General features: G+C 37.9%; 3 long non-coding RNA genes across 5 annotated transcripts; 2 read left to right on the forward strand and 1 right to left on the reverse strand.

The window, feature by feature from the left end:
• Window positions 1-68: 68 nt before the first annotated feature.
• LOC136256371 (uncharacterized) lies at window positions 69-1,106 on the forward strand. Of its 2 annotated transcripts, XR_010701489.1 has the most exons (6): window positions 69-251; window positions 301-483; window positions 553-621; window positions 679-831; window positions 891-941; window positions 992-1,106. It is a non-coding gene; the product is annotated as an uncharacterized lncRNA (long non-coding RNA). The 2 variants fall into 2 exon arrangements; XR_010701488.1 differs by having other exon boundaries at window positions 679-941.
• LOC136256372 (uncharacterized) lies at window positions 1,091-11,468 on the reverse strand. 2 transcript variants are annotated; one of them, XR_010701491.1, is made up of 3 exons: window positions 11,365-11,468; window positions 1,539-1,833; window positions 1,091-1,300 (listed from the first exon to the last, which is right to left on the reverse strand). It is a non-coding gene; the product is annotated as an uncharacterized lncRNA (long non-coding RNA). The 2 variants fall into 2 exon arrangements; XR_010701490.1 differs by having other exon boundaries at window positions 1,092-1,300; window positions 1,539-1,839.
• Window positions 10,513-11,008, forward strand: LOC136256617 (uncharacterized). Its single transcript, XR_010701566.1, has 2 exons — window positions 10,513-10,721; window positions 10,774-11,008. It is a non-coding gene; the product is annotated as an uncharacterized lncRNA (long non-coding RNA).
• Window positions 11,469-23,321: the final 11,853 nt, after the last annotated feature.

Here is a 23,321-nt window from a genome sequence, read left to right on the forward strand (position 1 = left end):
ACACATTTGTGTTTTGCGTATATGGATAGTGGGTGGATGTTATGAAACAAGATTGGTATGTACTGAGTAAGAAGCAGAAAGAAGAAGTTTGCCATTGTAAACAGATGGATGATAATTTATGTACATACTGTATGAACAAGGTTTACAAGATATGGAACAATGCAAAGAAGAAAACACTGACAGTACTACCTAGTGGGCTCTCATTAAATGATGTCTGGTCACTATTTTTAACTCACTGGCTCACAGACAAGGTTTGTAAATATTAGTTTCCAGTATGTGACTATTTTGTTATTCTCACAGGTGATCACAATGTTTTTACAAATTGCCTTGCAAAAGTGTTCAAATGTTAGTATGCAATGCAAATGCAACTGAAGGTATTTAGAAGCATTTGTTTAGGATACGAGAAGAACATTTGTCGCATCGACCTTCTTATGCAACAGCCTGAGTCGACATTCTGAAGTAACAAGAAGGTGGTACCAAAAGGTATACAAATTTTTTTTTGATAATTTAATTAAGGGCCTTCTAATGCATTTTTTGTATGACTTGCTGTAGGTTAATTTCCAGGAGTACAATGTGTGCTTGTTTCCAGTTCATGTGCACAATAATCACTGGATACTTCTGGTATGCCTATAGAGTACCACTATAACATACAATTAACAAAGATTTAATACCAAATAGGCCTTGCATATTGCTGACAAAGAGCTCTTAGTGTATGATTCACTTGGTCGTACACAGTACAGCTGTGTAGAAGCACTGAAAGGATGGATTTTGGAAAAGAAAGAAATAATTACAGAATGGGATGATGTGAATGTTAGATACGTACCTGAAAAGGTTCAGTTCAAGTTAAAGTACTGTACTGCAATAACAGTACTTACTTACTGTTTTGTTAGGAAGTGCCACGACAGCAAAATGGTCATGACTGTGGTGTATTTTTATGTGTAGTAAGTGAATACATGACGTATGACATTATTATTTTATGTTTTCTCTATAGTACGCCTTACATGAAATGTTGGGGATTAAGACTTACAACTGTAATGCGGTAAGCTGATATCTTTATTATAGTAATAGCAAGATAGTGATGAAGTTAAACACTTTTTTTAGGGTAACTTTAATCATATTAGGGAATGGATGACATGGATGCTGTTTAATACGCATTGACAATGAACACTGTATACAACACATGGCATATAGTATGTACATATGTATATTAACTCTATTCTTGTACGAAGCCCATCTTTGAGTTTGAACACACATCATACGTATCTTCACAGTAGTGTTTTTAAAATGCTTGATGGGATTTCTGTAAATAAAAACCATGTTTCAATCACCAGTGCAAAAACTTCACAAGTAAATGACTTAGCCCTGGAGATCCATACAAACTATACAAATTCACAACTCTTGCAAGCAGGCATGCAGTCCACACACACACATTGACAAAAAAAATCCCCGAACAGTGTTGTATACAAACCTCACAAACAATTATACTTGCGTGCACTATGCTTATATCTACTGAGTTACAAGGACTTATAATATAGTACCTCATTAAAAAGTCAGACCAGGAGCCCCATTAATGGACTAGAAATTGACCAATACTAATCCTTGACAATTTTGTAATACGAATACCAATATGTACGTGACTTTGTCTGACAATACCAGCCTTAAGCTTTTCCAGATCTACAACTTTTCACAACTCATAACTTCCCAACCCTTTAATGAATCTACTTGAAACTTAGCCACACTATTGTGGTGACTACTCCACACTGGTCACTGGATGAGGTACTCTTCTTATCATATAAACACCATCCAAACAAATTATCAGACAACAAACAAGACCTGCAGCTACATAATATTATGTACAAAATAAAAATTAAGACACATGATATTGTACTGCAGAGTATATACGACCTGCTGAGTGATAACCTGACCTGTTTGCATAATTTTGTTTTTGAGATAAATGCCATTGATATACATTGGGTAAAAAACGTGCGCTTTTTACACATGTTTTATTCGCTTCAGTAAACCGTGAAAGAAGACCTGAATTGAGATATCTGATATAGAAGTGCCTCTGCAATCAATCCAGTCACCATGGAAAATATGAATGATTTCTGTTTACAAATGTACTGTAGAGAAACCATGCACCGTGCTATCATGAATCAACAACTTGGACTATCATCAGCAAAAAGAAATGGGACACAAAGAAGGACAAACATAAGTCCATGATGCGTGCATTGTATGTACTATGGTACTGTATGCCAAAAGGCACGTCTTAGGATGAAACGATGCTGAAAAGTGAGAAAATCAAGTCCGTAGCCTTAGCTGTTATCAAGTTACACTTGCCTGAAGGCAGGCAGGCAGGCAGTACAAAATTCTATTTTATTATTTTTTTTAATTTCACAATAATCTATTGGAGGCATTTAGGGTTAGTACTGAAGGCAGTTTTGGGCTTGGTTATAGTAGTTATAATAATCTAATCCAAAACAGCCAAGCTGTATAAAAGTGTGCGGCCCTCAGAAAGGCTATGGTGAAAAAAGATGTGAAATCCAAGGTGGCGGCCAAGAAATGGCTGTGATGGTAGGTTAATGGTAAAAATATTAATAATGACAATTCAGGTAAATTTTGTGAAGCGGCACAAAAATTCACCTGAATTGTCGTTATTAAAATTTTTACCATTAACCTACCATCACAGCCATTTCTTGGCCGCCATCTTGGATTTCACATCTTTATTCACCATAGCCTTTCTGAGGGCCGCACACTTTTTTACAGCTTGGCTGTTTTGGATTAGATTTCATTTCTTTTTGTATTCGTATACCCCAAAGCCGGCCTATGGCCAGCTTTGGGACTTTTTTAACCTATGTTTTTTTTCTTTACTACAGGAAGAAGAAAAGATGAAGTAGATGTACTTTAAATATTATATCAGTAAATGTACAAATTATATATATAATACATATGGGACCGGATTTGCGAAAAGGGGCCTTCCACACACATCCAATTTGCCAACTTTGACAATTGATAACTTCAGATTGGAAAGAGCTATTGCCTTGAAATTTGGGCAGTGGTGATTTCTTTGCAGCTGAACTCTCCACATGATTATTTCTTTGTAGCTGAACTCTCTACAAGGTAATTTCTTCTAGCTGATCTCTCTACAGGGAGATTTGTTTGTAGCTGAACTATCTACAAGGTAACTTCTTCTAGCTGATCTCTCTACAGGGTGATTTGTTCGTAGCTGAATTCTGTACAAGTGATTTGTTTGCAGCTGAGCTCTTTACAAAATGGTTTCTTTGTAGCTGAACTCTCTACAAAGTAACTTCTTCTAACTGATCTTTCTACAGGGTGATTTGTTTGTAGCTGAACTATCTACAATGTAATTTCTTCTAGCTGATCTCTCTACAGGGTGATTTGTTTGTAGCTGAATTCTGTACAGGTGATGTGTTTGCAGCTGAGCTCTTTACAGAATGGTTTCTTTGTAGCTGAACTCTCTACAAGGTAATTTCTTCAAGCTGATCTCTCTACAGGGTGATTTGTTTGTAGCTGAATTCTGTACAGGTGATTTGTTTGCAGCTGAGCTCTTTACAGAATGGTTTCTTTGTAGCTGAACTCTCTACAAGGTAACTTCTTCTAACTGACCTTTCTACAGGGCAATTTGTTCGTGGCAGAATTTTATACAGGGTGATTTCTTTGCAGCTGAACTCTCTACATGGTGGTTTCTTTGTAGCTGAACTCTCTACAAGGTAATTTCTTCTAGCTGATCTCTCTACAGGGTGATTTTTTTGTAGCTGAACTCTCTACAAGTTAACTTCTTCTAGCTGATCTCTCTACATGGTGATTTGTTTGTAGCTGAATTCTATATAGGTGATTTGTTTGCAGCTGAGCTCTTTAAATAATGGTTTCTTTGTAGCTGAACTCTCTCAAGGTAACTTCTTCTAGCTGATGTCTTTACAGGGTCACTAGTTTGTAGCTGAATTCTCTACATGGTGGTTTCTTTGTAACTGAACTCTCTACAAGGTAACTTTTTCTAGCTCATCTTTCTACAGGGTGATTTATTTGTAGCTGAATTCTTTACAGGTGATTTGTTTGCAGCTGAGCTCTTTAAAGAATGGTTTCTTTGTAGCTGAACTATCTACAAGGTAACTTCTTCTAGCTGATGTCTCTACAAGGTCACTAGTTTGTAGCTGAGCTCTCTACATGGTGGTTTTTTTTGTAACTGAACTCTCTACAAGGTGACCTCTTCTAGCTGATCTTTCTACAGGGTGATTTGTTTGAAGCTGAACTCTCTACAAGGTAACTTCTTCTAGCTGATCTCTCTACAGGGAGATTTGTTTGTAGCTGAACTCTCTACATGATGGTTTCTTTGTAGCTGAACTCTCTACAAGGTAACTTCTTCTAGCTAATCTCTCTACAGGGAGATTTGTTTGTAGCTGATCTTTCTACAGGGTGATTTGTTTGAAGCTGAACTCTCTACAAGGTAACTTCTTCTAGCTGATCTCTCTACAGGGAGATTTGTTTGTAGCTGAACTCTCTACATGATGGTTTCTTTGTAGCTGAACTATCAACAAGGTAACTTCTTCTAGCTGATCTCTCTACAGGGTGATTTGTTTGTAGCTGAATTCTGTACAGGTGATTTGTTTGCAGCTGAGCTCTTAAAGAATGGTTTCTATGTAGCTGAACTCTTTACAAGGTAACTTCTTCTAGCTGATGTCTCTACAGGGTCACTAGTTTGTAAATGAATTCTCTACATGGTGGTTTCTTTGTAACTGAACTCTCTACGAGGTAACTTCTTCTAGCTGATCTTTCTATAGGGTGACTTGTTTGTAAACGAATTCTCTACATGGTGGTTTCTTTGTAGCTGAACTCTCTACATTGTGGTTTCTTTGTAGCTGAACTCTACAAGGTGATTTCTTCTAGCTGAATTATCTCTTTCTCTAGTTGCATGAATTCCCTACAAGGTAACTTCTTCTAGCTGATCTCTCTACAGGGTGAATTGTTTGTGGCTGATCTCTCTACAGGGTGACTTGTTTGTAGCTGATCTCTATACAGGTTACTTGTTTCTAGCTGATCTCTTGAATTCTCTTCAGGGTGACTGCTCTATTAGGATGACTGCTCTATTAGGATGACTGCTCTATTAGAGTATCTCGATCTCGCACTTGCTGCACTAAGTTGGATTTCCTGTTATAACTCCGTGGTTTTAAGTCTGATTCTTCTACACCATTGAAGAGCCTTTCTAAGATGATAACTCCATCTGTACAGCGATTTTCAAAGCATTACCCCAAGCGGTTTACCTGGTAGGCGTGGCTATCAGTCGTTTTTTATTAGCTAATCTCGATTGCATAATTGTTACACACTGTTGGTTTTTTCGTTGTATCTTCCTGGTTTTTAGCTCGATTTCTTTCAAACCACAAAAGGTTTGAGGTTCAATAGTTAACCTATTCACCCACCGATTTTCAGCTTCTTCCCATACGCGGTTTACCCTGTAGGCGTGACAACATATTGGTGTTATTTTTCGTGAATAATCGCTCATAACTCTTTGCCTGTTTATCGTATTCCAGCCAAAGTTGGTACCGAGATGCGCCTTTATATCCCCCTTCTGTGTGCCAAATTTCAAGGCAATCGGATATGGCGTGCGAGTTTTATAGCAGTTTTTGTAAGTGTGCGACAAGAAAAAGAAAAATAAGAAGAAAAAAAACGAAGAAACTGAGCCAATGTTTGAAGTCGCATATCTCGGGAACGCGCGAAGCGATTTCGCTCAAATTTGGAATGTGGAGTGCTGCAGTTGGGGGGCATGTCCACAGCAAAAATCGTCTTGTTTCATCAAGGAAGCACAGAGCTACGGAGGTGCAAAAATTGCGTTTTCTTTCTTCCTGTCAATATACTCACGGGTGTTACGCGCCGGCTTCTTGGGCCGCACGACACACTACCGTGTGTCTTGATACTGCCTAGGTACTAGCATGACATTGTGAAGCTGGTTTTGGGTGATATTGTTGGCCAGAAAAACCCAAACCTCAAAAATTAATATAGGGATCCAAGCGATAAAAAGTAGATCAATGATGGTATTACATACAACATAGCTCTGTGAGAAAATCCCTACATTGGCATGTTATAGTAATAATTTCTTCAATGCCAAAGTAGGTATTTTCCTACAGAGCTTTGTTGCAATACCATCATTCATCTCCTTTTTCACTACTTTTTTATTGCTTGGATCCCTACTTCATTTTCAAATTAATAATCTTTAAATGTACTACTTTTTATAGCTACAGCTATAGTCTGTTCACATTTACCTGAGTCCTTGTCTCTTGTTGCATGGGCCAGCTGCCCAAAGATTATGCAAGGGCTATAAACTGACCCAGGTTTAAAGTACTTCACAGGACAAGTTATCATATGTCAATATATGAAGGCTATAAGACTGGTTTTGTCACATACAAGTACTGATTCAACTCTAGTGTCTATAATACGTATTTCAGTGCCTGTAAATTCTCCAGTTATAGTACCCTGTGCACTTGGCTGCATGGATTGCAAGGTTATATCACATGTTTCTGTGCCTGGCTATTGATAAGTATTTCAAACCTTCTGCTATTACTTTAGTTTTACGTCAAACCATTTTTCATATGCTAAACTTTAACATAAAGCATATACTGCAATGCAATATATCCCATGTGATTTATATTATACCAATAGTCCAGCGATTTTAGCCTACCATTGATTGGCACTCTTGGCGAGAAGGGTAAAACTAATACTCTAGGAAAAATTATGTACAATGTTGGCTGGGAGAAAAAAATTATATGCAATATTGGCTGAGTAGGGGAGACAGTGTGTCACTAACAGGCATTCATGTCCAACTCCCATATACCCTACTACTGTACGTAACCGTAGAAAGGCATAATGTGATGCACACAACACTCGAACATAACATCAATTGTAAGCATACATAACAATGTAGCTAGAAACTGAACTACTCAAGCATCACTGTCACAATGAACTAATCATAGCTTAGAGGCATTTTCACTAGGGTATATTCATGAATGGGAATATGCACGTGGTTGCCACTGACAGTATTTAAAATACACTCTCTATAGGGCATATAAGAGTAGGACATCCTACTCAGAACATAATATATTAACTCTTGTAGCTAACTTTAGCTGTGGGGGAGTCTGGGGACTTGCCTTTACCAGAGAATTGCCTTTAACCTTTTGAGTGCTACTGCCTTTGTATTAATTGAACACACCACTTAGCAACTTTGATCACAACCCAATACATGCATTGATAAATGGTACAAATTGTTGGGATGTGTCTCGGGATGTGTGGGGATTTATGGATTTACACCACCATTACTACTGCCTCAGTAAATGAGAAATGTAATTTTCAATGTCCCAAGCCAGGGCCGGAGGAGGGAAAATTGAGTTGGTCAGGCCATTGACTATAATGTTGAAATTGCTACTATATACATGCCAATGAGAGAGGGGCTGTTGCACAGTGTGCGAAGCACACTCTGCGAAGTGCGAAGCACGAGCGGGGGTTTGGGGGCATGCCCCCACAGGAAATTTTTGAAAATTACACACTCAGATATGCAATTTTAGTGATATTTCACTGCTAGCTAGCTATATAAATATGCTCAAGCCTATCTGTTGTTCTTCAGACTTGCTATACTATGTATAATTGTAGACCTGACATACAGGGGACACAGCATGAAACTTGCCGTATGGTTCATTTAGTTATAGCTAGCAATTAGAAGGGGTCTGGGGGTGCAACCCCCAGGAGCTACAGAATTTTTGCAATTTAAAGGTTTGAAAATGCCTTAAATTTAAAATTGATGCTAAATTTTAAAGTAAAACTAGCTAGCAACTTGCAACTTTCCCCCCAAATTTCACAGGGAACCCATGCAGCATGGCCCCCTTTAGCTAGGATATAATTACTATACAGTGAATTCACACAGCTACAATAAAAAGCTACACAGCTACAAAAATACAGTATACTACTATACTGGTTTGTATGAAGTGAACGGATCATCACGTAAATATACTGGTGGACAGTCACGAGACCAATCAGTATTCGAAAATGGCGCGATGTGGGTGAGACTGAGAGCTTGCTCGGTATCTCGGCAGGACGAGTGGGTAGTTGAAGAGGAGTGATTTCTACTCAACATCTCATCCAGATGGCCACCATGTAATGTATGGGTGCACAGCTTCTTGCCGCGGAATGAGTCATCTGGTTTGTCACGGCCAGCCCTTCGCCCAGTAAAAGAAGCCAAGGAATGCTAATGATTATTTTATGAAGATTGAATTGTGATATAAGTGCTGGTTTAGAATCAAAGAAGGCACCTGCCTTACATGTGACAAATGCCAACTGTCAGCACACGCGATACTGTACGTAGAAAACCCACAATCATTTCTGTACAAAACGATACGAATGCTATGCTGTACTGTAAGGTAATTGGAGGTACTATACGTGTAGTTCTGTGCTTTAGTTAGGCTGAGAAACTAGGTAACTAGTGTCATGCATTTTCAATAACATCTGTAAAATGTAGGCAGGTTATATAGAGCCGGTACCGGTTACACTGTTTTGCCGGCTATTTTGCTGGCAGTGGAGGGTATAATACTTAGAATGTTACGTGCATTAAAAAAAACTTGTACAAAAAACCTAAGAAAGCGAAAAAAAAAAGTTGTCTAAGCGGGGGTTCGAACCCGGGCATCCGTACTCATAAGCAACGTTTGTAACGATTATACCACCTGTGCTGCAGCTAGTCACATTATTTAGTTTCTACATTATAAACATCCGACTGAAGTGACTTCTATATATAACAAGAGTGAAGAAGAAACCAAAGCTGAACCCTAGCCTACCCCTAACGCTAAGGAACTACTTTTCGCATCCCCTAAAGTTGAATGCTCGGGGCAACCTACTAGACGCGTGCCCTAAAGTTGAATGCTCGGGGCAACCTACTAGTGCCGGCACAATAGCAGTGGCGTAGCCAAACCCGGGCAAGCCAGGGCATTGCCCGGGCATCAGACTTCTTTGCCCCACCATCAGCTCCTAGAGTAATTATAAAGACGTGGGCTGGATAGCTCGAGATTTTGCTAAAGTTACTTAACTAGTCACTGTACAAGAATAAGTAGAGTAGCTCACCTAATATCGGACGGGCTCCAATATCGGACGCCATTTCTCCTAAACTACAATGAACATTCAAACATTCTGCACATCTCCAAGTAGGCCAATGCTTCATCAACTTGTGTACCAAGTTTCAGATCTCTCGGGTTCTTAGTCTCGGTACAGCAGTCTTTTGAAGACAAGTCCGAATTATACGTAAAATCGGAAAAAACGCTCAATTCAAGGACAGCCATTGTTTGCAGATCACACCTGCATTAAATCAAAAATTGCATACCTTCAGATTGTTGGGCTACTCATTTACTTTCTAAATATGTATGGTTTATTTCATTTAAAGTATTGTACTGATGAGTTATAGACCAAAGAAAAGAGGCTGTCACTGGAGCAATAATCGCCCTAACTCAAAATTGTAATCAATGCTTTGAAAATAATTTAAAATGGATAATTGCATACAATTAATCATTTACAAGTTGTCAAAGAACTTTTCTAATAAATTCACTGTCCCCCAGACTTGAAGTATTACAGGAATACCAAAACCCTCTAATAGAGCAGTCAAATACTCTAATATAACAGTCACCAATTTTTTGCAAATAGGTGGTGTAAATCAATTCTACATAATGCTGATATGCTTAAAATGTGGTTCTACGTACTTTTTGTTTTAGAATTTTAGGCTTTCAGCTGAAATGATTGACTTTTTATGTTAGGAGTGTTTGACAGCTGTATTACAGATTTTGCTATTTCTGCAGCCACGTCTGCAGTATTTTATGTCTTTATAGTGTTGGATTTGCAGGAACTAGTGTTTAACGACTTTCAGTACATAATCGAAAACAATCATCCACCTTGTATGCATTTTCAAACCATTTTTTCTGATTTTGAGCAAAAATAGCTATGACGATTATTGCTCCAGTGACAGCCTCTTTTCTTTGGTCTATAACTCATCAGTACAACACTTTAAATGAAATAAGCCATACATATTTAGAAAGTACATGAGTAGCCCTACAATCTGAATGTATGCGACTTTTGATTTAGCGCAAGTGTGATCTGCAAACAATGGCTGTCCTTGAATTGAGCGTTTTTTCCGATTTTCCGTATTATTCGGACTGGTCTTCAAAAGGTTGCTGTACCGAGACCAAGAAACCGAGAGATCTGAAACTTGGTACACAAGTTTATGAAGCATTGGCCTACCTGGAGATGTGTAGAATGTTTGAATATTTACTGTAGTTTAGGAGAAATAGCGTCCGATATTGGAGCCCGTCCGATATCAGGTGAGCTCCTCTATAGCACAACTTATACAACACTCACCGTGCCATTTTCGCCGATGGTTTCCTTCTTTTTGGCTAAAACAGAGATGGGGTTATCCAAGGGATTTCCCCTACGAGTAACTTGATTGTGCACAAATAGAGGAGGCAATAAATAGAAGCAATATCACGTGATTACAAAAAACACGCAGCATTGTGGCAAGGAGTGAAGGACAAAGAATTGGTTTCACTATAGTGGGCTGGACGGTTTACATTTGGATTAAGTGATCACGGTAGCTATCGGTGTGGTCAAAACTCGGGAGGCAAAGCAGTCTAGAGGTATTTGTGAAATTAGCACCCATCTATCCGTGTGGATACTGCTCCGTTCAAACGGTATGGAGTACTTGTTCAGTCAGCAATTCTTTTTTTGTTTCTACTTTTCTAGGCTAACCACTGTAGTGGCAGAGCATAGTCATCACGTGATAGAGCGCCTCGTGCTTTAATTCAGGAATCTTTGTGGTCTGGTATTAAGACACATGTAGCTAGATGTATGTAATATGTTAGAAGGCCAATAGCTAGCTAACTAGGCGTTCGCTTCTATTAGGTTGATATTAGTCATCTTGCATACAGTAGTGTAGGATGATACATAATACATTTTAAAAATGTTATATTGATGTCCATATGAAGATGGGCATGTGTACGTGTGTTGCATGGGAAATGGCTTGCCCACCCATTGCCCAGGCATGGCGAAAAGTCTGGCTACGCCACTGCACAATAGCCGTTAGTGTTTGCAAACCGGTACCGGCTAAATATACACTTCGTAAAAGGTACGTAGCTACATGTAGATGTGATCGTCCAAAGATTGCATGAGAGTTTTAAATGTAGTTCGAGCTGGTCAGCTAGTTGGTTCAACTCCAGATTATTGGTCCGGCTCAGGCCTGACCAACCGGACCGTCTCCTCCGGCCTTGCAAGCCCCCAACTCAAGTGGTTGTATGGGGATTAGATCTGGTACGTTATTAAACTATAAAAACTCACGTCAACAGATCATCTTGTCACAAAGTGAAAACGTCAGATCCGCTATATAGATTTGCGATAGTAGCAGTAGCCAGCCAGCCAGGGCCATAGATAGCCAATTAATACAATTTTTTTTTTACTTTACAGCGTGACAAACCACGTGATTGTGGGATTCGCTGCGTGATTTTTCGCGGATTTTTTCTACTCTATTTCCTCCGTTTTGTACGCTATTGTGATTTAAAATCAATACCTAGACGATTATTCCAAGGCACGAGAGTTCTGGTTGACCACAACACGAGAATGGGGAGAGGTAGACCTATCCCCGTGACCTCTCAAGATGATGATACCTCGGATGGCACTGTTACATCGAAAAGAACTAAAAATCTCAACTCGTCCTGTCCTATCTGTGAACGAGCTTTCGAACCTGGGCAAGAATCTATTATCTGTGATGGCGACTGTCAAAAGTTCATTCACCGGCAATGTGCAAGCCTAACCAAACATCAATTCAAGCAAGCTGGTGAGTCAGACTTACCTTATTTTTGTGTTCATTGCACTTTGTCTAAGCAAAACTCAGAAATAACTAATCTCAAACAAGTTATCACCGAGCTCACTGACAAAATCAATTCCCTTACACCGGTGAAACCTGTTGATGTACATTCTGCTGTACAATTACCTGTACGCATATCCACAATCCTGCTAGTCAACCTCCAAACACTGCTACCACAACAGTGCAACCAGCTGACCGTAAATTTAACTTGGTCGTATATGGAGTTAGTGAGTGCCCTAATGGAACCAGTCGGCCAAACAGAATGAAACATGACATAGACAAGTCTGTTTCTGTCTTATCAAAGATTAACAATGACATCAATCCCAACTCAGTCAGGGACTGCCTAAGATTGGGCAAATACAACAAAGAGCAGTATCGTTCTTGTCCACTTTTATTAAAACTTAATCGAGCTGTTGATGTGATTTCAGTCCTTTCAAACCTGGGTGCCAACCAGGACAAGTCAGTTTCCATCAAACCTGACATGACCCCAGATGAAAAGCAAAAGGAAGCGTTGTTACTTAAAGAAAGGTGGTCACTGTTGCAGTCTGGTGTCAACAAAGCTGATGTCAAAATCAGGTCGGGTTCTATTTACGTTAAGGGTAAGAAACATGGGTATGTCTCCAATTCAGTCTTCCACCTTGCAAATGCTAGTCCACCGACTATGTCTGTGGACAGTGGTTCCACGGACAATGCCAGCCCACCGACTATGTCTGTGGACAGTGATTCTGCAGACAATGCTAGTCCACCGACTATGTCCGTGGACAGTGATTCTGCGGAAAATTCTAATTGACCAAAAAAAGATCTATATTTGTGTTTGCATAATTATAGAAGCCTTGCAAATAAGTTGACAACGTTTCAAAACTTTGTCTATACTTCTCACTACAATATTATAGGAATAACTGAAACGTGGTTGAATTCTACGATAGCAGACAATGAAATTCTTCCTGCTGGCTTTACAATATACCGTTCAGACAGAAACACTAGAGGTGGAGGAGTACTACTAGCTATCAGGAATTCTGTTCCCAGCCAACTTGCAGACTGTCCTGTGAACTTAGAACTAATCCTTGTACATGTTGGCCTAAACAATCCAATTCGAATTTGCTTACTATATAATGCTCCAAATACTACTACTAGTCATAGACAAAACCTAATAACATATCTTGAGAAACTTACTGCTGATCCCAAGCCACTTGTTATAATGGGTGATTATAATGTCCCAGATGTAAACTGGGCCACTTTAACTGCGTCAACTAGTTTTTCATCCCAACTGTGTGATTTAGTATTTCAGTCCAATTTGTTGCAGATAATTGACTGCCCCACACATATCCATGGCAACGTACTCGACCTTGTATTTACCAACTGTAATGATGCCATCAATTCATTCTTTGTTTATACGGATAACACAATATCTGATCATTATTTAATAACCTTTAAAATGTCATTTAACTTTACTCATTCCGATTGGCAACCATCGAATTATGTATATGATTTTTCAAAGGCAGACTACGATGGCTTTTGTCATTTTCTCCTAAGCTGTGACCTTACTAGTTATTATAACTGTACTGATGTCAACGAAGCGTGGACCTTCATCAAGCAACTAATTATTACAGGGATGGATCAATTTATTCCAAAAGTTAGGTTGAGATGCTCTCAATATCCTAAATGGTTTAACACTCATATAAGACACCAAATTAAGTGTCTCCGATCACTACGACGAAAGTTAAGACGACGCTTTTCTATACCTACCCTTAATCGCTTGATCTGTGCAGAAGATAACTTACAATCGGAGTTACAAACTGTTAAATCTAATTACGAGCAAAGTTTATTAGACAATTTTGCCAAGCATAAAGACCCTAAAATATTTCACTATATCAAGAGTCTGTCTAAATCGAGATCATTGCCTACAGTCCTGAAATACAACTCCATCTCAGTGGAGTCTGACAAAGAAAAAGCAGATATGTTCAACAACTACTTTTTCTCCGTGCTTACAGATAGTACTTCTGACTTACCCATGTTGCCTGAGCTAAATAGCTTAATAACCGATATATCAATCAATCCGAATGAAGTATTTGAAGTGCTAAATGCCCTCCAGATGAACAAAGCGTCTGGTGCAGATAATATTGGCCCTTCTGTATTAAAGAATTGTGCTGCTTCTCTGGCTCAACCATTACATTTCCTTTTTTCCTTGTCTCTAAGAAACGGTGAGGTGCCTTCACAGTGGAAGCACCACACAATTATACCAGTGTTCAAAGCTGGTGACAAATCCAGTGTTAATAATTATCGACCAATTTCACTATTAAGTAATATCTCAAAGGTCCTCGAACGGATAGTTTATAATAAAATAATGGAAGTTTATTCAGACTTAATATCACATCGTCAGTTTGGATTTTGTAGAAACAAGTCCACGTTACAACAATTACTGCTGTATTTTAATGATCTTTGCTCCTCTAAAGCACAAAAGGACTGTATTTATTTAGACTTTTCTAAAGCTTTTAACAGTGTCCCACACAATAAATTGTTATCAAAGCTATGGTTTAATGGGATCACCGGCAATTTATGGTCTTGGTTTCGTTCATATTTGACTTCTCGTTACCAATGTGTGTCTGTTAATGGCTGCCTTTCCAATGTCCTACCTGTTAAGTCTGGTGTTCCACAGGGCAGTATACTAGGACCGTTACTATTTTTAATCTATATAAATGACTTACCTCATGTCGTAGTACATTCAACTATATTCAAGTTTGCCGATGACCTCAAGTGTTATCTACCTATAAGAACTCATATGGACTCCACTCATCTCCAACATGACTTGAACCTATTATATAAGTGGAGTACAGAGAACCTTCTTTCTTTCAAAGTTAACAAATGTGTTGTCCTACAGTGTTTACCATCATCAACTTCAGCTATCACTGTTTACAATCTTGATAATTTTGAACTATCTAAAGTACCTCAACACAAAGATCTTGGCATCATATTTACAACAAACTTAACTTGGCAATCCCATTATGAAGCCATTACAGCTAAGGCTTATAAATCAATTGGTCTGATACGGCGAACATTCAAAAACACTATATCAATCCAACCCAAAAGAACTCTTTATTTAACCTTAGTCAGATCAACCTTATTGTATTGCTCTCCTTTGTGGCGGCCAAATCTCATTAAGGATATTTCGATGTTGGAAAGAATTCAGCGACGTGCCACTAAATTTATTTTAAACGATTTTACTTCGGATTACAAGGAAAGACTTATGGATCTCAAACTATTACCCTTGATGTACACATTTGAATTACTAGACATTCTATTTTTCATCAGATCATTAAAGTATCCTACTCCTAGTTTTAACATCTCCAATTATGTAACCTTCAATAATTCTAATACCAGATCATCAAATATCAAACTACATCACAAGATTTTAAGTAATTCAATATGTGCCAATTCTTATTTTTATAGACTTCCCAGATTATGGAATTCTCTGCCAGTAATTGACCTTACCCTCTCCTTCAACACAATTAAGCAACAGTTAAAGAGCTATCTATGGGAACATTTTTAAAGTAATTTTAATTCAAATAATAAATGTACTTTCCATTTCGCATGTCCTTGTTGTAATTGTGCTAAGCTCCCCAACCCTTGTAACTATCATTTATTGTAGTAACTAGTTTCATAGGCTTTTGGTAATTAAGTTAAGTATAAGTAGTTAGTTTTATAGGCATCTGGCATTGATTGTCATTTGTCCTTCAGATCACCTTTCCAATCATACTGTCTTATTATTGTACCTACCATCCTTGTAATTTTGCTGTGTATCTGTAAAGCAATGAAATAAAATAAATAACACAACCACACTGTAAAAACAAAGAATGAGCGAGCGCAAATAGTAAGAAACGTGCAGTGCCTTATAGTCGTATGCTTTACGTCATTTCCGGACCTCAGATCGTGTGAAAATAGAAAACCCCCTCTGTTAAATGGTTCAAACCAGAAGTTCATACACCGTTGAATGAAGGAATTACAATTGCGTGATGAAATGGTGACGATAATTGGCGACTTACGCGAATAGGAACCAGGACAAGGAGTGTTATGTAAGTATGTCATTTTATTGCAACATGTTGTGATGAGGGACCAGTTGCATAATTGATATAATACTTTATAAACGACACCGAGGGGTAGAGATAGTCTCGTCCTCGCAGACCCATTCTCCGGGGTGGCGCTTATCGATTAGAGATTATAATAAGGGGCGCTTATAATCTCTAATCGATAAGCGCCACCCCGGAGAATGGGTCTGCGAGGACGAGACTAGGGTAGAGAGTGGCACTGAGCGCTTGATCCCAGGATCAGTGTCACATTTATCAATCAATCCAAGGTCTATTTTAAGCGATCAAGCACTAAAACAGGCGATCCGTTGAAACAATTTGTAAGCTTTCAAGAACCTTCATAAAAATTAAAGGTTTTTTGGTTGATTAAGCACAATCATAGATTATATCTATGGCACAATCAACTGGTAAAATTAATACGATTTGTCATTCAAGTTTCTCTACCACAGTACTTTAGTTCAGTATAGTTAGACACTGCACCTCAGTTTCTATGTTACATCATTCTACTCAGCATTTATACATCAAAGATGGTGGTATTTGGTATTATTATCAATTTTGTCAAAATGACAGGGTCGTACAGAAGGACAAGCCTGGTGTCTATCAGTATAACTGTTTTAGAAATGGTCAGCCCAGTGTAGCCATGCCTTGTGCCACAGCTTTGCCAAGTCAGTGAAGAGTTTATGAAAGGTTGTACAGGAAACATGTACCTGCCCCGTTCTGATTTACTGTGCCAGATGTTTACTGTGGTAGACTGGTGATACACACTGCTTGACTTTAGTAGCATCAACAAGTATTGCATCAGTTTCAGCATAGATGCTATTTACTAATACTAGTATCATTAATACCTATGGTTTGAGTAAGGACAAAATGCATGGAAAAGTAAGTCCAGACAAGTAGCTCACAACTACCACGAATAAGACTTGATCAGCTTCACCCTGCTCATGTAGAAGTGAGAGTGAGTGTTGCAAAGCTAGCAACATTAAAATGCTGCTTGTCACAGAAGTGCAGCCCGTGTTCTAGAAAAGTAATGCACCAATACCTGCCTTAGTTGGCATTGCAGCTATAGCTGACAAAAAAAAATTATTTCAGCGGTTTATTCTTGTGTGCACAGTGATAACTAATTAACTGGTGGTCAACCTTAGTACTAAGAGACTTCTATTGAGTCTCTTTTGTGATATAGAAACTTCTATTTTAATTGAACTTCAAAGCATTGTTAACATACCATTTCTAATGATGGTCGCTACCCATGAACCTGTCATATTGATTTTTAATAGCTAATAGCACCAAAACAGGTTTGTAATCAACTGGGATAGCTACAAGAGGAGTGCCCATTGAACAGTGTCATGACCCAAACCAGGGACATAAGAAGATGTTTAGCTTATGGGTTCCCTATGACTAATGATTTTCATCTCCAAAGAATTTCTAGACACATTGGAATCAGAAACTCTGTTTAGATAATTGATAGCTAAACAGTTAAATGACTGCTTATAATAATCCTATACTCTTGAATGTTTTACGTTTAGAGTATAGCTATGACTGCTCTATTATATTGTCTTGATCAGACTTGTATTATATATTTTTAATTCACACCTGTGTTTATAAGCCTATGGAGTATCCAGATGGGATTTAAGATTTAGATTTAAGATTAGGTACTGGGAAGTCAGCTCAGCTGGTTTTCCCAGGGGGTGAAAACCCCAAATGGTACAATCAAATACATACATACATACATACATACATACATACAATTTGATAATTAATTACAGTAGTGAAGGTTAAGTACGTAAATAAATTCATCCAAGTTTCTTGATTCTATTATATTAATTGGCAACTCATTCCAGTCTTTAACAGTTCTAGGATAAAAACTATATTTACAAGTGTTGAGAGTTGCTTGTGGCAGAATGAAATGATTGGGGTGATGTTGCCTGTACAAAATTGAGTTCTTTGATAATGTGAGGGGATGGAGATCGGTAGTGTATTATTAATTATTTTATAGAATAGTGTTAATCTTGATTACTGATGGCATTGTTGTAATGTAGGTATACTAAGAGAGGACAATAATGATGTAACACTATTTCTGGAGTAATCTGATAAATCCATCGAGCAGCTCTTGTCATCGGGATCACTGGCAAGAGTTAGAAAAGGAAGGATGATACTGCCTTTATTTATGTGTGCCCAAGCAATTATTTCACCCATGCTTCCTAAGCCCCCTGCAAACCCTACCTTACTGGTTAACATCACCTGATCTAGTAAAGTGCTGGACCCAGTCAATATTAAAAGTGTACTAGTCACATTTCACTTGCATGGGCTGTTTTTGTGTGACACATTCTGATACAAACTATTATAAGTGATGATGGTAGATGATTTGAGTGAAGTGTGGACCAAAATTAATTATGGGTTGACCCTTTCTATTAGTCATGAAATACATGTTTGAAGTTTATCAAATATTTCCCTTTATTACCATAAAGGCATCTTGTTTTCAATAGTAGCACATTCCTGTACAAACTTGTACTGGAATACTCAGCATTAAGGGTAAGTATAAAAAAGCTGTAGCTACAAGTACTAGTGTGATCATTCAGTTGTAGTTGTATTGTGTTGTGTTGAGAATTAAATTACATGTGGTGAATGTGTGTTATTTGGCTGGTCTGATATCAGTACTTTTCTTGCTATCAAACTGGACTAAGTATTGTAATCAATGGATCAAGATCAAGACAGTTCTCATAAAGAGTTTCATGTCAACCTGTTGATACTTCCTACAGAGTTGTTAGTTTACATAATCTCATTTTTATCTTCACTATGTGACAAGGTAAAACTAAGATATGTTTCAAGATGGTTGAGGTGTGTGGTTAAAGATACACCATCACCGTGGAAGGAGTTTGTGTGGCTTTATTATGACAGTTGTGAGGAATGTAGTGTGAATGAGGTGTTGAAGATGAGTGGACAACATGTCAAAGTATTGTCCTTTCCTTACTGTAGAGAATCATCAACAAGACTGGTAGAGATGTTGCAGTATTGTAGTAAAGTACAACATCTTAGTCTACCATCAACCAAGTTAAATCGTGAACAACTACACAAGATAACAAATCATATGGGATGTTTGCAAGCACTAGAGCTTAAGGTGGATGATGAGAGTGACATTGAACAATTATTTTCTAACACTAGTCACCTTAAAGAAATTACAATAATTTCTGATTATCGGCCACCTCTTGGAGACCTGTTCATGCATTGGAAAGAAAAAAGGTTTAGACTACCAAATTGTAATGTAGTTTCTGATGATTGTGTGTATGTAATTGAATTTTTGGATGACTATGCTGCTCAACTTACCACTATTCCTACTGGATACACTGCTAACTTTAGAGTGTTTAATGCATATAAAGTACCCTTAAACTTTTCTCCTTCACTTCCAGTCTTTCAACTACAGATTGAGGCATCTGGTAAAGTGACCATTCCATGTGTGGAGCTCACAATTGGTGACTTTGATGATTTAGTAGACATGACTGAATGTCAGTATGGTGGGAGGATAATGTATGGATTGAGGTTGAGAGATAACTATAGTGAACTGATCACGAACACAATAAGTATTGCAAAATCACACAACATTAAATGTGTTACTCATTTTGATCTTGCCCAGTGGTACCCATTAGAAATTTCTGGATATAATTATTTGGAACAACTAGCTATTGCTTGTCCTAATCTTCAGAGACTCAACTTACAGAATTGTTATCATTGTTTGGAAATCCTGCAAGGCCTGAAGGCTATTGCTAATTACTGTCACTACCTACAAGGATTAAACTTACTTGGTCTATGTGTCCCAAAAGTTGAAGCTCGTATTCAATTGTGGGAAATATCAAGTGATATGAAGTTGACCAACTTAGCAGTGAATTATTGTGTTGTGTGCTCAGAGGTTACAAGTAAAGAAAGGTTAATTTGTTTGCTTCAGAAATGTTTGACTATAAAAGGAATAGAATGTGATGATGGACTATGTGATGATTATGATTGTGAGAAATTAGATACACTAATGTTATCCTATTTTAAATCATTACGCTACTGTTACCTAAGAAGGTATGAAGTTCATTCACCAACTATTGTACAAGATATGGTAAATAACTGTAAGGAACTCAAGTGTGTGAGAATCGTTGTACATGATTTGTCACTGGACTTAGTCCAGAACTACAACCTACAACAATTATGCATCCAATCAATCAACACTGATGTTCCTGATGATTTTATGACCTCGGTTTCAGCTCATGGTGGACTGGTACATGTACTTTTGGATGTATGGTCTTTGACAGCTGAAGGAATAACATCTCTTGTGAGAAACTCTCCCAAACTGATAACATTATATTTGAATATTAGAAGTGATGTAGGTTTTAAGCATCTTGATGCCACCCTAAAGAAAATGTTTTCCAATAGAAAATTATTTACAACTGGTTACTGTGGTATAATGGACAACAGATATAGTGCATCAGATCATGTGTTGTGCAAAATAAGTACAGATCTTGTGTCACTTTGGAACTAATCACTTAGTAGCATGTTTTTAGTATTATTATTTGTATTCATTTTGTTTCACTTAGTACCATATAGCTAATCATTGTATTTGTATATTATTGTACACTTGACCATTACTAGTATGTATCATAGCACTGGAAATGGTTAACGATTATGTAACTTGCATGTATGATTAAAGTATTATACCACAGGCACTCGTGCTTTGCCTGGTATATCGGCTGGAGGGCAAGTGTGTATATACCAGGCAAAGCACGAGTGCCCGTGGCTGGTATAACTAATATGTGCCATGTGGGTTAATCACCTACACATGTGGGAAATTGCTGGCATGCTTCACAAGTGTTGGGTTTTGTGAATTCCGATAGTGGACACTGGAAACAATGTAAAAATAATGAAGACATTGCTGTGCTAAGAGTTCAAATGTCCACACAACAACACCAGCATAGAGTGAGAAGAACCATCATTAAGATGTTCAAACAGTAATGTGAAGCACAATTAATAACAACAGTGGATGACTTTTCACAGAAGTGAATTTAGGTCTACAAACTGATGTGTTGCTCCTAGATTTCAAAAAAGCATTCGATAAGGTCCCACATCAACATTTGTGTTATATATAAATTGTCGGGATCTGTGGTGCAACTCTTGAATGGATTAAAATTTTTCTTATGAACAGAACCCAAAAAGTGATTGTAAATGGATACAGTAGTAGTTCTAGTGAAGTGATATCTGAAGTCCAACAAGGCATAGTCTTAGGACCATTATTGTTTCTTTGTTACCATAATTCGATTTATATTTGTGCAAAAAGCTTGTGATAAAAGTTTTCGTGTAGTATGTTTTCATAAGATTTAAGTGAATGACTGCTCTATTGCTTGTGTAAAAATTTTAATGTAAGAAATTTTTGTACAAGTTTTTGCATGCGAAAATTATTTTACAATGAAAAAGAAGCTAATTATGGTGTATCTATAACTTATACCCAGTCATGTTAAATCATCTTTAAACTCGATGCTGATGATGTTATACTTTACACAGCAAGAGACCATGAGATGCTTCAACAGGACCTTTTTTCTTTATCTAATTGGGCCAATACTCGGCAAATGACATTTAATTTATCTAAACGTGAGTTATTGCATATTACAAATAAAAAGAACCCATCAAGATACTGCTACTATTCAAATGGTGAGAATGTGAGATCTGTGCCTCACACCAAAATTAATATCTTGGAGATATCCTGGATGAACAGTTGACATTTAATGAGCATATTAAGAAGACCTCTTAAAAACAAATCAAGTTAAGTTTTTCTTTTTACAACGAAACATTAGCTCTTGCCCAACTACAGTGAAAGAAGCCTGTTAATGGTGAGGCCAGTGATATAGTATGCTACTATAATACTGTGTGATCTCCATACATAAAAAACAAACATCAACTTGATTGAAGCAGTACAGTGAAGAGCTGCAAGATTTGTTACTGGGAACTTTGGACTAATATCTTGTGTTACAGAAATGTCACACACTTCCTTGGAGCAATGCCGTGATATCTCGCATCTCACCATGTTATGATATTTTAGTCAGTATACCTACCTATAACCATCACTTTCCTACAATGACTAACTGGAGTACAGGAGGTCATTCATAAAGATTCCAACAACTGCAAGCTCACCTTGATGTTTATTTGCACTCCGTTTTTCCTTCAACTCTTGAAATGTGGAACAGTTAGGCCACTTCAACTAAATTTCTTGTTTCTCGGACCCGACCGACCTATAAATTTGTAAATGAAATGTTTTTGTTAATTTTTGAAGATCACGTATTTGATTGCGTGAGTTTGTGTCATCAATGTATTGTTGGTCATCCATATCTGCTAGTTATAATAACCGGAACTGGAATCAGGAATGGAACGGAATGGAATGACTAAACCAGGTGAAGAAGAAGAAACCAAAGCTGAACCCGACCCTAACCCTAATGTGAGGTTTGCCTGTTAAGTATAATGATGTCTTTCACTGTCTGTATGAATTAAGGTAAGCGAGCTAGGGTTGGTACGCAAGGGGGTGTCACGTAGGTACGCGCTGTAGGTAGATCTGCGACCGCGGTCAAAGTCTTGACCGGCCGAAATTTCGCTTTGACCTGTGACTAAGCCTTTTTCGACCTTTGACCGGTGACTTAGCGACGATATTTCAGCACTTTTCAATTGTGGGTTGGAAGCTTTTACCCTTGACCGTTGAATTGGCACGATTTTGGTGGCCTTGACCTTTGACTTAGACTTTGACCACGGTCGCAGATCTACCTACAGTGAGTGCCTGTGTGTCTGTCACCCCCTTGGTACGGTTTCACTGGCCGGGACGCTCGCTTCGCTTGCTCCAACCCTAGCTCACCTCGAACTCACCAAAAACTCACCTTCACTATACAACCAGTGTGTTTGATAGTGGAGTTATCAGAGTGACCATTCCGTTCCATTCCTGGTTCCGGTTATCGTTATAACTTGCCATCTGCTATGTGTGGGGCGAGCTAGGCTATAGTATCTATGGCTTGGTTAATACAAGAAGACTTGTAAAAGAAGACTTTGGATGGACGTTTGATAATTTATATGTATAGCTATACTAACCATAACTGATAGTTTGTCATCGAACCAAGGGGCCACTCACACTCAAAATCGCATACGAAATTTGAAATTTCTCAGATTTTCGTAAAAATTTTAAGGTTTGAGCTTGAAATTTCAAAATTTGAAATTAATTTGTGATATTTCAAAATTAGCTAATTTCTGAAATTTCAAATAAACTTAATACTACCTTTTGTGTTGCAATTATGTAAATCCAGGCAGTAAAAGATAACAGTGCATGCAGGTAAGTAACAAAC

This window comes from Dysidea avara, chromosome 5 (genome assembly GCF_963678975.1).
Source record: "Dysidea avara chromosome 5, odDysAvar1.4, whole genome shotgun sequence".
Lineage (NCBI taxonomy): Eukaryota > Metazoa > Porifera > Demospongiae > Dictyoceratida > Dysideidae > Dysidea > Dysidea avara.